The 13,513-nt window shown below is 45.0% G+C and overlaps 1 long non-coding RNA gene across 1 annotated transcript in view; it reads right to left on the reverse strand.

Moving 5' to 3' along the window:
* Positions 1-2,241: 2,241 nt before the first annotated feature.
* The window catches only part of LOC115088480, a 41,011-nt gene continuing 29,739 nt past the window's right edge, over positions 2,242-13,513 (reverse strand). Inside the window, exon 3 of the long non-coding RNA XR_003855783.1 lies at positions 2,242-2,432. This is a non-coding gene — a long non-coding RNA (uncharacterized LOC115088480). The remainder of the gene's footprint in view (positions 2,433-13,513) is intronic.

The raw sequence follows: 13,513 nt of genomic DNA on the forward strand, positions 1-13,513 counted from the left end.
GCGCTGGTTGCATCTGGACAAAGGTTTGCAGAACTTGGGTCTATATTGAACCCAGCGGCGTTCCCCGAGGGCCGTGTCTGAGGAAGGGCCGAGTTGGGGATAGAGATGTCGGGGTACTATCGGTGGATCCGGATTCCTGTACTGGCTGGGGAGGGCCTTGCCCTGGTTCTCCCAGAGCCGCCTCGCACTGGAGACACAGGGCTGTAGCCTCTTCCTGCTGTGCAGCTCTTATGTGGAAGGCTGGGCTTGTGCCTTGGCTTTCTTGGCCGGTGATGCCATGGTTTGTGCACGTAGGGTCGCTGAAAACACGGTCTATGTGTTTATGTGCGCGCGCCGGGAGGCTTAGATATGCGCTCTGGGTGCGCCGAAGATGTGCGTGCAAGCAGCGAAGATATGCGTGCAGGCTAGTATGTGCGCCCAAGGGGATGCAAACGATGCTGTGCGCGCAGCCGTAACTTGTGCGCCCAGCACCATTGAGCGGGTAGCTATGCGCCCAGTACCCTCGTGCGCATCGCTGTGCGCACGGCACCTAAGCGCGTGCCACTGTGCACCCAAGTAAGTTTAGCGCCCGGCTCGCCGCTGTGTGCACGGCTCAGTTAGGCGGACAGAACGGTGATCAAGGGGGGAAAATGGTGCTGGCGACCACGTGAGCAAGATGGTGACAACCCCGGAGGGTCTCCACGTGGGAGGACCCTCGAGCCATATCGGGGTCTAGCCCAGACGGGGCTGATCAACTCGATGGGACAGATGCCGGATGCCGATCTGTACAGTTGTCCGAGCCTCGGAGACCGGAGACTTAAGAACGTTTTCTACCTTACCTTGTCTCGGCGTTTCCCGGTCTGGTGCTGGGCGGTCTCCAGCTGTGGGGGTAGAGGGAAGATTACTTTCACCGCCGCGCTCGGTATTGCACCCGCTGCCTCTCAGCCACTCCCGTTCCTGGGAGCTAAGTCCACGCTGGCAACAGGCTACCGGACCGAGGCCTACCTCTGAGGGATCTCGGAAATCACCTCAGGAATTCTCGACTGGGGGAGGGACCCTTAGGTATCACCGCAGGAGAGCGGGGCTCGTTTCTAGAGGTAAGATTCTTTCTTCTTAAATTTTCTCTTTGGTTTGGATTTTCTAATGCTGTGCAAGCGTGTGTATAGTCCTGAACTGCTAAGGAGATGGAGAAATACTGAAGAGCAGAACTTCCTGCATGGGTATATTGTAGTGCTGACGTCAGATTGAAATCTGACTCCATCTCCAACTGCTGTCAGGAGCACACTATACCCATTGGTCCTGAGTCCATCCGCTACATGCTAGGAAACTAAGATTTAATGCAAAAAAAATTCAGAGTCATGCATTTGGGCTGGAAAAACCCAGGGGGGCAGTACAATATAGGGGGTGAAATTCTTCTGAGCATGAAAGAATGGGGGTGACATATCGGCTGATCTTATGTTTCAACAATTTTTATTTGCAATACTAAATAACACCATCCTGCGAGACTTACGCTCTGAGTCTTCTGCAGGGAATAACAATACATGACCTTAATTAAATAAAGAAATATAACAAGCCATCAAACTGCTGAGCTCAGTGCGTTGCCATAACCCTCCCTCCACCCCTCCCTGATCCCCCCTCCCTCTCCCAAAACCACTCCTTCCCAGAACAACAACGGAATGGTGTCATCACCATCCACAGTTCGTCTACGCAGGAACCCACAACAGTCAGTCATTCAGAATCAAACTCCTGGCCCGATGAGGAAGCGTTTGTATGTAGCTGTTCCACACTGACAAAAATTTCCGACGATGGTGCGGGGAGAACCAAGAGGCCATATTATCCATTTGCATCATTCGATGGAACTGATTCCACCACATCCAAAATGATAGAGAGTCTGCTGTAGTCCAGAGTCGAAGAATCGTATGTTTCCCAACCACACTTGCCTTCTTGAGTAGAAGGAGGGGTCCTTGACCCCTAACCTGTAAAGGGGGAATACAATCAAACAGAAACAGTTTGGGGGATAAGGGAAGCGAGACATGAAGTATTCCAGCAAGGTAGGCTGCGATACGGCCCCAGAAACATTTCATCGGGGGACAATCCCAAAACAAATGGGATAGAGAACCCAATGCCCGGTGACATTTGACGCATAGAGATGAGTCTGATAGTTTATATAAATATCTGGTATAAGGGGTTACGTATGCCCAGCTCAAAAATCTAAATTGCATTTCTCTCTCCCTCGGTCTCCCTCGGTCCTTCAGTCTGAAACCAGACTGAAGGACCGAGGGAGTCAAGGTGAACACTCCCTCCCTGTTCCAACGTGCCATCAAAACAGAACAGGGATCCGGGGAAACAATCCTTCGCAAAATTTTATAGTATTTTGATAATGAGGGAGGCTGTGGATTCTCCAGTAAAAGCACGTTATTTATGGCATTGAAGACTCTGGGAGTTCGAGATTCCTGTGATAGAGAGAAAACATTCAAAATGGCAATACGGCCCGAGTGCAGGAGGTCATGACATAGTGAGGGCAAAGGTAGCGCCGGCGCCATTTTGAATATTGGCAATACGGCCCGAGTGCAGGAGGTCGCTCCCAGACCCCCACTGGACTTTTGGCAAGTCTTGTGGGGGTCAGGAGGCCCCCCCAAGCTGGCCAAAAGTCCCTGGGGATCCAGCGGGGGTCCGGGAGTGATCTCCTGCACTCGTGACGTCGGGTGACAGGAACCAAAATGGCGCCAGCGCTACCTTTGCCCTGTCATATGGTAAGGGCAAAGGGCCACCGGCGCCATTTCTATTAACACAGCCGTGGCCCGAGAGCGGGAGATCGCGCCGGGACCCCCCACTCTACCCCAGGTAATTTAAAACATTTTGGGGGGGTTCGGGAGGGTGGGGGATTTGTTTTAAAGGGTCGGGGTGGGTTTTAGGGTTGTTTTGGTGTGCCGGTTTTCCCGCCCTCCCCCAATTTACGATTTTTTGACGATAAATCAGGGGAATTGCTATTGTATTGCGGCTCTAACAATTTTTGACGATTTAAAATATATCTGACGATTGTTTTAAATCGTCAAAAAACGATTCACATCCCTACTGCTTTCAACTGCGCTATTTTTTATTTATTATTTTATTTATTATTTTTATTATACCGAGTTTCATGATATGAATCACATCAACCCGGTTTACAATTAACAATGTGAATAACTGCAGAGAGTAACATGGTAGAAACATTTCCCAATTCGACATCAAATATAATAAGAAACTTAACAAATAAAAACATTGTAACAATTTCTTCCTGTGCGATCTGTAGGCCATCCTGCACGTCAGAGACCCGCTGTTCAACCTGAGTAAAGCGGGCTTCATAAACAGCAAAAGAATCTGCTAACTCATTTAGCTTGGCTGAGATTTTCTTCAGCTCAGGTTCTAGTGCCCCCACCACCGCAGCTTTAATGTCCGCGGCCGCATGACTTACTTCAGTGGGGCCACCGTCTTCCTCAGGCATCGGGTCGGCACTTATTTATTTTATTTATTTATACCGGCATTCATGAAGCGATCACATCATGATGGTTTACAAATAAACAGGGGTGCAATAAATACATCAAAACAGAAATAACGTGTTGAAGAAAGCAGTTACAATTAACAAGGACTATTGAACTGGGATCAGAGGAAATAAAGATAGTTTAGCAGAGACTAAATTATATACAAGGAGATTTGGTACAGCTGCTGTGTTGGATATGTTGATGGCGAGATGCATTAATTTAAGTCCAGGAAAGCTTGCATAAACAGCCAAGTCTTGAGTCTTTTTCTAAAGGTTAGGAGGCAAGGCTCCTGTCTGAGATCGGGAGGGATGGAGTTCCATAACGGTGGGCCAGCTGTGGAGAGGGCTCGATCTCTTAAGGTAATGTGACTAGTGGTTTTAGTAGGGGGTACATGGAGGGATCCTCTGTATGCGTCTCTGGTAGGTCTTGTGGAGTTATGTAAGCAAAGAGGAAATTGTAGGTCAATTGTGGTGTGTTGATGGATGATTTTGTATATCAAGGAGATGGATTTGTAGATGATTCTGAAGTGAATTGGTAGCCAATGAAGTTCTTTTAGAATTGGGGAAATATGGTCTCTTTTCCTGGTGTTTGTTAGTAAACGGGCTGCTGTGTTTTGTGCCATTTGGAGCGGTTTGGTGTAGGAGGAAGGGAGACCAAGTAGGATAGCGTTACACTAATCTAACTTTGAGAAAATAATTGCTTGAAGGATCGTTCTGAAATCTTGGGCGTGGAAGAGAGGTCTTATCCTTTTTAAAACTTGAAGTTTGTGGAAGCAGTCTTTGGTCGTTCTGTTGATGGAGGCTTTGAAGTTCAGCCTGTTGTCAATTACCACTCCTAAATCTCTCACTTGAGTGGTTGGTGGGTTGGTTGGATGAGAAGTGGTGAGATTGCTGTTCTCTGGAGATATGAGTAGTATTTCGGTCTTGGAGGAGTTTAGTTCTAGATTTAGGCTATTGAGGAGACGTTTGATTTCTTGGTGGCAGGATTCCCAGTAGTCGAGGGTTTTCGAGTATGAGCCTTTGATGGGGATCAGGATCTGGATATCGTCTGCGTAGAGAAAGTGTTTTAGGTTGAGGTTGGTGAGGAGTTGGACCCTGCTCTTTACCAGTCTCTTCAACAATCATCCCTCAACAACAATGGTCTGGAAACACTTGAACCCATCTCTATCTTAGAGATACAAACTCTTATAAGAAGAATGAAACCTTCCTCCCATCCTTTGGATACTATCCCCACCAAACTGCTCCTGGCCATCCCTGACTCCATCGCTAAAACCTTGTCGGACATCATAAACTGCTCACTCTCCCAAGGACTATATCCTGACGACCTCAAATTGGCCTCCATCAAACCTCTACTCAAGAAACCCAACTTGGATCCTAAAGACCCCAACAACTTCCGTCCTATCGCCAATCTCCCATTCATAGCCAAGATTCTAGAAAAAGTTGTCAATACTCAACTCTCCGAATACATAGAAGAAAACAAAATCCTATTCCAATCACAATACGGATTTCGCAAGTCACTGAACACAGAATCCCTCCTCATCTCCATGTCTGACTTCATATTAATGGGCCTTGACAAAGGCCAATCCTTCCTCTTAATTCTACTGGACCTATCAGCCGCCTTTGATACGGTCAATCATTCCATTCTCACTTCCATTCTGGCTTCTATAGGTATCTCAGGCACAGCTCTCTCATGGTTTAAATCTTTTCTCGCCAACAGAGGCTTCAAGGTTAAGATACAGAACAAAGAATCTTCACGAATGGACGCATCCATAGGTGTCCCCCAGGGCCCCTCACTGTCACCTACACTCTTTAACATTTATCTTTTACCTATCTGCCAACTCCTCTCCAACCTTAACCTCAAACATTTCCTCTACGCCGACGACATCCAGATCGTGATACCCATTAAAGAATCTTACACAAAAACATTGGTTCACTGGGAAAACTGTCTCTTCGAAATTAAACATCTCCTGGCTAACCTAAACCTAGTTTTAAACTCCTCTAAAACAGAACTGCTTCTCATCTCCCCAGATAATAATGCCATCTCTAATCCTCCAACTATCCCAACTACTACACAGGTGAGAGATCTAGGAGTATTAATTGATAACCGGATGAACCTTAAAGCTTACATCAACAGAACCACCAAGGACTGTTTCCACAAACTCCAAGTTCTGAAAAGAATTAGACCACTCTTCCACACTCAGGACTTCAGAACCATTCTACAAGCTATCATTTTTTCTAAGATCGATTACTGTAACTCTATCCTTCTGGGCCTACCTTCCTCCTATACTAGACCCCTCCAGATGTTACAAAACGCTGCGGCAAGATTACTGACAAACTCCAGGAGGAGGGACCATATATCTCCAATCCTAAAAGATCTCCACTGGTTGCCTGTTCACTTTAGAATCCTCTACAAATCTCTTTCCATAATATACAAAACCATCCATCAACACACCCCACTCGACTTACAAGTCCCATTCCAAATTTATAACTCCTCCAGACCAACAAGAGACACACTCAGAGGATCTCTTCAAGTGCCCCCAGCCAAAACTACCAAACACATTACCTTGAGAGATCGGGCCTTTTCAACAGCCGGCCCCCTTCTATGGAACTCCATCCCACCGGACCTTAGACAGGAGCCCAGCCTCCCAACCTTCAGGAAGAGACTTAAGACCTGGCTGTTTAAAAAAGCTTTCCCGGACACCGATTAATTCTATTCAGCCAGATTCTACCACTTCCACATGTAAAAATGTTATTACTAATGTAAATACCTATACCTAATGTTATTCTCTTTCTTTTCTTCTCTCCTCCCAGTTCTATTACCTTGTTATTTGTAACTGCTTCCTTCTACACAAATAGGTTATTGAATTGTTTACTGTACACCCCTGTTATATGTAAACCGGCATGATGTGTTTGCAACATGAATGCCGGTATATAAAAATTTTAAATAAATAAATAAATAAATAGATGTTAGAGTGTCGGGGATAGAGACACTCTTCAGGCCTTTGCTTCTTCCTTCTCTTTTCTCGCCAACCTTGAGGCCATTTCTGCTGCGATTACCAAAGTTCAATCGAATGCAGCGATAGCGACTGAAACAAGTTGCAGAGAATTAAAAGGCAGCGCTGCAGATGGGGCTGGATTCACGAGAAGGGGGCCCGGGAGGGGAGCTCACGTCTGCTCTCCTCAGTGCATCACGTGATCTCCGTCTCGGCTGATCTTAAAGTAGTCACACAGGTGTTTAAGGTACCAGCAAAATCTAGAAAGATGCTTGGGTGCATAGGGAGAAAAATGGTCAGCAGGAAAAAAAAAAGGAGATGATATTTCTTCTATATACTGTAAGACCCTGTGAGAGCTCATTTGGAATACTGTGTACAATTCTGGAGACCACATCTTCAAAAGGAGAGAAACCGGTTGGAGAGGATTAAAATAGTCAGTGGTCTTCGTTCCAAAGCATATATGCCCTAGAAGAAAGGCAGGATAGGGGATATATGATAGAGACATGTAAATACCTCCAAGGTTTCCATGCAGGTAAAGTGGGCCTCTTTCAACAGAAAGGAGGCTGTAGAATGAGGGGTAGACTCAGGAGTAATCTACGGAAATATTTCTTTACGAAGAGGGTGGTGGATGCATGTGTGCAGAGATGCTGTTGGATCTCTACTAGAAACAGTATACAGAATAGTGCATTTGTGTGGAGAGAAAACAGAGTAAAAATGTGGGTAGGTAGCTCCCCCATGTGGAAGAGAGCGCATGGCGAGTTCCTCCGACTACCATCTTAGGATACGGCTTTTCTGTTTCCCTTCTCAGGTGTAGCCTGCTGTGGCTGTACCCGAATGTTTCTGTTGTTTAAGTTTTAATGGCTCTCTGGAGCCTTTCATTTTGGATATAGGAGTTTGTTTCCACCCTCTCTGTCCCTTTTGTATTTTGATGCTGTTTTAGATAAATGCTGAGTACCCATTAACCAGGGTCTCCATTATTTTCTGTCTTCTGTTCTGAGAAGGAACTCGTCGATCGTCAGTATCCAGATGCAGGAGGACTCGCAGTTATCCAGAGGAGAAGGGGAGAGGGGAGGAAAGAGTAACAGTTGTGTCATTCTGCTAATACTGGAAGGGAGAGGAGGAGGAGAATGCCTGGTGTCAGGATGCGAGTCCAGAGGAGAGGCAGGAGATAAAGGACTGGGTAACAATGGAGTTCACCTTTAATACTCTTCGCTTGCATTGGGAACAGAGAATTAAACTTGCCCTGTGCCAATGGGTGAGCGGGGAAATGCCATATTGAAAACTGAATTAACTGGCTTTACCATCCTAAACTTTGAGAAGTCACACATTTATTGAGAAGCACTTGTAGTATTGAGAGGTGGTACAAATAGCTAGCTATAGAGAATAATTTTATCATTTCACATCTCATTAAAAGTATTGTTGGGAACCATATCAACGTCAAGCGTTTGTTTTTTTTTAAATTTGTTTTGCAATATAGAGACTTTAATGCTTATTCATGCTGTTATCATTACTGCAGTATGAACATAACATAAGACTTGCCATGCTGGGTCAGACCAAGGGTCCATCAAGCCCAGTATCTTGTGTTCAACAGTGGCCAAGCCAGGTCACAAGTAGCTGACAGGATCCCAAGGGGTAGAGAGATTCCAAGCTGCTTATCACTAGTTGTCCTTCACTCTTACCCGGTCTGGCATTTATACTCAAGAACAATGGACTCTGACACTTCCAGATTAAATCACCTATTAAGCTTTTAACCTGTACGCTCTATGGTAACACTTTATATTTATTTCCTGCCTTATCTTCCTTCCAGCTTGTTGCAAGCTTCCAAGTTCTCTTTCCCTGTTGATTGTAACTTTTTGACTTATTCCTACCTATTGTTATCTATCGTTTACTTGAATTGTTACTCCAGCTATTCCCTTGTTAATTGTAAACCGATCCGATATGGTTATTTACTATGAAGGTCGGTATAAAAAAACTGTTAAATAAATAAATAAATTATCCCAGGCACAAACAATGGATTTCTCCACCTTAATAATGATTTATGGACTTTTCTTCCAGGAACTTGTCCAAACCTTTTTTAAACCCAGCTACACTAATAGCTTTTACCATATCATCCAGGAACAAATTCCAGAGCTTAATTATGCATTGAGTAGTAACAAGATTCAAATTATATTTTAAATACTAGCATTTAAGCAAAAGAGAGTTATGGATTTTACATCAACATTCATCAACATGTCTTTAGCAACATCTAATATGCACCAACAGGTATTTTGTGATTCTTGTTGGAACTTGTGATTTAAGTCAGAACCACAGCAAAAGAATTTAGCACCCTGTACGGAAGCAGAGGGGAGATGCCCCTGTAGAAGTATCAAAGAACCTATGTGTTCATATATTCTTTAAGAAATATTCTAGTGGCAGTGGCACCTGCCTGGAGGCCAAGTCTCATTGCCAAGGCCCAGGGCCAGTGCTGGGTGCCAGCCTACAGGCTAGGCCCCAAAACCCGATGCCAGGGCCCAGCCCGGAGGCCAGGTCTCATCACCTGGGCCTCGGCTCGGAAGCCAGATCACAATGCTGAGGCCTTGGCTTAGGCCTAAGCACAGGCCTAAAGCCAGGGTCCTGTTGCCAAGGCCAGGGTCCTGTTGCCGGCTCAAACTCCAAGGCTGGGGTCCTGTCACCAAGGCCTTGGCCCAGGATCATGCCTGGAGACAGGGAACAAAGTCTCCATACATCCTCTTCCATCCAATGTCTTCTTGAAATGACATCCACCTCTTGGAGGATGCACCGGAGTGACTTTACTCTGGCACCTTCCTTCTGAGAGAAGGGTGCCATTTTGAAATATGGAAATTATAATGTAAGGCCATACATCAAAATGGTGTCTTCCGCTCAGGGGTAAGGTGCCGGAGTGAAGTCCCTCTGGTGCATCCTCCAAGCAGAGGGTGTCATTTGAAAGGAATGTTGGACAGAATAGGATGTGTGGAGGCTTGATATTCAGTGAAGTACTGCCTTTAAAAATCCATGCGAGTCTGAAAGGGTTAAATACAATTATAAGTGGAAATCACTGAAACTGAAATGCAGAAACAGAATCCAGGCTAAATTATGCCAATAGGATAAAAACCTTTACAAAACTGTAAACAATGCATCTTACATGTTGGATGACACTGACACGTCTCTGGTTATTGTCACATATTCATCTTAGATCCCAGTGAAGGGTCTGAGCTCAGGATTGGTTTTTCATATACGTTCCATAAACACAGTTGCTATGCTTGTGAGTTTACGTTGCCATTGTTTAGCAAATGGATATGTTACTGCGAGCCAAGGAGGAGGAATAAACTGCTGTTATCTTGGTTCCTGGGAGGCTTGGTGAAAGCTAGGCAGCTAATTAGGCTATGTAAGTGCATAACTGCGGACCAGACAATATGGACTCGAATGAGGACATGTGGGGATGGAGGAAGAGTAAGGCAGAAGAAGGAAATCCTTAATGGTGAGAAGAGCAGTAAACGACATTTCATGAAGCAATTAGTGAGCAGATTATAGAGATGTGTAGCCCCCAGTTTTTCGTTTTGGTTTGCTTTTTCATTTATTTTGTTTGTTTGTTTGTTTTTAGATTTGTTTAATGTTTTTTGAAGTTCGGTTCACTTGCAAACCGAAAAAAAAATGCATTAAATGTGAAAACCCCCCCCCCCTCCAAACAAAAAAAAAAGCAACCCACTAAACAAATCATTACAAAAAAAAAATAAAAATGGGTCTCCTGCAGCCTTAGTAATCCCCTCTCATCCAGCAAAACATGAACCCAGAGCCCGGACCTGCCTGGCTGGGCCCCCAGTTACCTCTCAACCTCATTCCCAACACAAAAACCGAATGTGGCCTGGCTTGGGCCTGCCTGCCCCCTGGCCGGCACCCTTATTATGTACAGCAAAAATGGCGCAGGCTGTGCAGGAGGAAGGTGCAAAAGTGACCCTGTGCCCTTGCTCTCTCCACTCTGGACTCTGTGTTCCTGACTATGCGTAAAATGCAAGGAATGGCTGAGGAGGGTAACTCACTGATAATGTACTGACAGGCTGCTTGGTAACTTTACCGAAAGAAAGGGCGAGGAGAGAGCTATAGAATCCCTGGCCATGCCGCTCCATGCTCGTATGTTAAGGGAAGCCCCCAAAAAGAAGAGTTTAGAATTGCCGACTTCAAAGAGCGCATTTTATGACTCCAAGACCTGTACAGGAGCTCCGGGTGGGCGGGTGTTTTGCATTTGCTCTTTGGGGGGGGGGGGGGGGGGGGGGTGAGGGCAGGGGGAGGGATGTGTGCATATGTGAGGCTCATTGGGGAGGGCATGGTGGAGTGTGTATCGATAGGCTAACAGGGGGGGGGAATGGGAGTGGAGGTAGGTGGGGGATATGTGTTGAGCAGAGAGAGGGCGCGGTTTCCCCCTTGAATTCTATTATTTGTTGTGCTCCTGCTCTCCCTGTCCTCCCCCCATGTGTGCAGGTTTAGGGGTGGTGGTGTAGGTGAGATGTATGTTTGTATTAGAGTAGAGGGGTGGTATTGTGGGTGCATATACAGAATCATTTCTCCTCGCACTCTCCACACTTTCCTGTTCCTCCCCTGTGTGTGTGTGTGTGTGTGTGTGTGTGTGTGTGTGGAGGGGGAGGTGGTGGTGATGTGATGGTGTAGATGGGGTGATGGTGGTTCGGGAAGTGGTGTGAAGGTGGGAGTGATATAGGGTGCACATGGAATAGGGGGTGTGTGGGGGGGGGGAGATGGAGGAGGGTGTGTAGGCATTATTGGCTATGCTGGAGCTGGATTGTATGTGTGCATGCTTTCCCCCTGGACACTCTCCATTTTGTACTCCCACTCCTCACTTCCTCCCCCTCCTCTTTGTGTGTGTAGGGGGATTGGGTTCGATGGTGGTTGTGATGACAGTGGTGTAGATAGGTGGGGTGGATGTGGGGTATATGTGTGGAGTGGATGGGTGTGGGGGGATAGTAGGGGATAGGGTGTATGAGGGGATATAAGTAGTAGAGATGGAAGATTTAAGTGTGCACACACAATTTCCTCATCACACTCGTTACTTGTCCCCTTCCACGTTCCCTCCTCTCCCCCTCTCCTCTAACTCACTCCCTCTCCTCTTCTCTTATCCCCTCCCGTCTCCTCTAACTCTCATGCAGCCCTCTCCTACCATCCCTTCCCCTCTCTTTACTACCTCCAGCCTCATCTTCTTGCCTCTGGTGGGGCCTGGGAAACATCACCAGCTCTTTCTACATCCACCATGCCTCTTTTCTCTTCTGCTGTTGGAGCCCTGGAAATCCCAGCTGCCTTTCTACTTCTGGTCCTCTCAGCACCACTACCACAGTGCTCTGGCCCGGCGCTGCCTGAGGTCTCCTGCATTGGCTTCAGCGGCATGCTAGCCTGGCCCTCGGTATCAGATAAGCATTGCTATGCATGTGCAGATGCTCACCTTAGTTTGAACTTTTGGGAATGGAATGTGGTGTCTCAGATGATTTGTGGTTGGAATTTTAGTTCATTTCATTTATTTATTTATAACCCGCCTATGCGTAAAGCACTAGTAAACACACATAGTAATTAAAATGAGATAAAATATATAAAATTTATAGCATATCCAAAAATTGTAAACAAAACAATCAGCTGGTATCCAATGCATAAAAGTTTCTATAAAAGAATGTGTTTAATAACTCATGAAATTTAGAGGTTTATTTATTTATTTATTTATTTATTTATTATTTATTTAAAATCTTTTCTATACCGTCGCTAAGTTATCTACCATCGCAACGGTTTACAAGTTGGCACATAAATTAATGTGGGGAAATTGTACTATCGTACATTCTAACAGGTGCCATCAAAGGTTCAGTTACAATAAATCATTAAAGACAAATAATTGTTTAGTGAAGTAGGTCATGACCGGGTGTACCAGGAAGGTACTGTTTACGGGTAAAATTCACTGTTCATAGTGTTACAAATATGTTTATAGTGATGTAGAGTTCATGGATCATGCATCAAGGCCAGGGGATGGCAGGAAATTTGAATCAAACAGTTACCAACAAGAGCTCTGAACTTGGTGATTGATGAAACAGATAAGTATGGGAAAATAAGTGTGAAGCTTGCTGGGCAGACTGGATGGGCCGATTGGTCTTTTTCTGCCGTCATTTCTATGCTTCTATGTTTCAGAGAGACAATGATTAAACTTAGACATGCTATCATCAGATGTTAGATCTAGAGAGGCTATCTGTATGTCATCAGCATGAAAACAACAGGAGAAACCAAGACTCTGAATAAGCGTTGCCAGGGGGGGCCAGGTAAAGATTAAATAGATTGGGGAAAGGATAGAGCTCTGTGGGACCCCCCAGAACATGCTATCGGCCTGAGAAGATGACAAGCTCTGTTAGTGAGGAATGAATCAAACCACTTCAATCGCAAATTTCTAATATCAAACATAAGTTTCGGAAGCAACTCAGAGTCAATGGCGTCAAAAGCCGCACTCCTGTCTAATAAGACCAAGAGTACAGCTTTGCCAGCAGCCAAACTAATGTTAATGTTAAGCAAAGAGACTAGTTCAGTCTCTAACTATGGCCTTTTCTAAAACCAGATTGCTTTGGATGAAAGACCAGGGATTTCTCAAGGATATTACAGCCATATAATGAATTATGGTGCAGAGCTGTTACCAGTAGTTTAATACTATTTTTTGGTCTTATTTATGTGATTTTATTTTATTGATCTTAGTAAATACATAAGTTTATTTTTATTATGTATGTCATATTTGTAAACTGCTATGATTTAAGGAATAGTGGTTATAGATGTATTCTTAAAATAAATCAATTTAAAATAGACAATGTTTTCAATCATTTCGGATAGGGCAAAGAAGTTTGATATTGGTCTAGAGTTGTCATTGGAATTAGGGTCTAGATTCTCTTTTTTTTTTTTTAATTTTAGAGAATCAGGTAAACCACCTTGGTCTAGTCTAGAATTAGTGATATTGGCCAAATAAGAAAGTAAGCCGAGACCTGGATTTTTTAAT

The sequence above is a fragment of the Rhinatrema bivittatum genome, chromosome 3 (genome assembly GCF_901001135.1).
Source record: "Rhinatrema bivittatum chromosome 3, aRhiBiv1.1, whole genome shotgun sequence".
Lineage (NCBI taxonomy): Eukaryota > Metazoa > Chordata > Amphibia > Gymnophiona > Rhinatrematidae > Rhinatrema > Rhinatrema bivittatum.